Source organism: Micropterus dolomieu, linkage group LG12 (genome assembly GCF_021292245.1).
Source record: "Micropterus dolomieu isolate WLL.071019.BEF.003 ecotype Adirondacks linkage group LG12, ASM2129224v1, whole genome shotgun sequence".
Lineage (NCBI taxonomy): Eukaryota > Metazoa > Chordata > Actinopteri > Centrarchiformes > Centrarchidae > Micropterus > Micropterus dolomieu.
In genome coordinates this window covers 23,577,384-23,579,198 of record NC_060161.1, presented here as the reverse complement: position 1 = coordinate 23,579,198, position 1,815 = coordinate 23,577,384, and positions in this window count along the sequence as shown.

The window sequence follows — 1,815 nt, the reverse complement described above, 5'->3', positions numbered from 1 at the left end:
CTCGGCTGGTTGCTTCTCGGTAGCTCACCGAAGAAGTGAGGAAATATTCACAGGGCGCATGAAATTATGTATCCAACCGTGCGTAAAGCTCCGTGCGCTCACTGCTCGCTTTTTTGAAGTGATGGCAAGTGCACTGGCACTTGCAGCATCTACCCACTGCCTCACTTATCTGTCTGAGTCCTTCCTGGTATTTGGAGAAATCTTCCAGAGTAGCCGGTGCGCTACGGCGGCGGCTTCAGGTTTCCAGAGCTGAATAAAGAAAGAGGACAGGGAGTCAAAGTGTATTTATAGCTAGGCTAGATACAATTAGCATCTCTGTAGTTGTTTTGAGAAGGATTATACGTCCCGTCCATTAGCCTCTTAGTGGGGGGCAGTGTGTACAGAGGTGACTGGCTGATCAGCTTGTTTGGCTTAGCCTGAGGATACACTGACTGCCATGATGACTGCAGAGAGCAAACAAGCGAGGATAGGTTATTCAATAGGTCGGATCTGGAGATGGAGCCCTGCGTCGGGAAGAGATGAGGAGGGGAGTAGGCCTACATGTGGAGTGAGACATTGCATACAGAAAACAACTCTGGTTTTAACAGCAGGGGCAATCCAAGAAAATGCGAAGAAATGGTCCATTTTGCCTTTATAAATAGAAATAGAAAACTTTAAAGCCGTGATAAGTAACAGTAACTCTACCACACACGTGGATGTCACGGTGCCCATGGTCATAAAAATCGATATACATTTGTCTCAAGATTTGGCCGAGAGGACATCACGGGTCACAAAGCTGTAGCGATCCTGGACCAGTCATGTAATTAAAACAGAAATTTGAATCTATGGCGTTCTTTTGTCTGGCCAAGACATAATGAAAACGCCTTTAGGCATCGATGTGCGGCAGTGCAACTCAGGACAGGACAAATAATTAATGATCTGCTGCTTGGTTCAATCCTTCTGATCTCAGTAGCTCATGCAGTCTTATAGGATACTTTTCTTATTAATCAGGTTAAGGATCCTGTAAGCATCTGTCAACTTGAATGAACACATGTTAAACTTCATTTGCACATCACCTAGAGGGAAAATATTTATGTCACTTTAGCCAAGGAAAATATTTCACTTTAGCCAAGCATCAGTGGACCAAAGATTGAATAAAAATGTTAAGTTGTAGATATTAAACTTACAATTTCACTTACAGCCAAAAATAAAGGCCTCTGGTGGCAGACACAGATTACTCCCTGGAGCGAATATGAGGCTTTGTGTAAAGGTTGCAGTCAGGTGAAGGATCATCTGATTTAAAATAAGGCTTAAAATCTGTCTACAAATCTGTCAGATATGGGTCTGACATTGACGCTGATCCACAAACATCTGGAGCCCCAATTTGTGGATGCAAATAATTTGAATAATCTGAATTTGATAATTGTCTCATTGTAATCAAAATAAGTTTCATAAAATGTTTATGTTTTTTATAATGTTCTTTTCAGTTCATGTAGGCTATATTGGGGATGCAAATACTGATCTACTCATACACCCAATGAATTACAGAAAATACATTTAAATGAAAATGAACCGTGGACTATATTATATATAATATACTATGAAACTGATCAATTGTGTTCCACAATTTATAAAAATGGTATTTAAAAGTCCATATGAGCATCAAGTTGGAGTAATTCTGGGACCATTACTCACACATTGAGTTTGTCAGAATAAATAATTTTTCTGATTTTTAAATATTTAATTCAATTCAATTCAATTCAATTCAATTTTATTTATATAGCGCCAAATCACAACAACAGTTATCTCACAGCGCTTTTCATAAAAGAGCAGGTC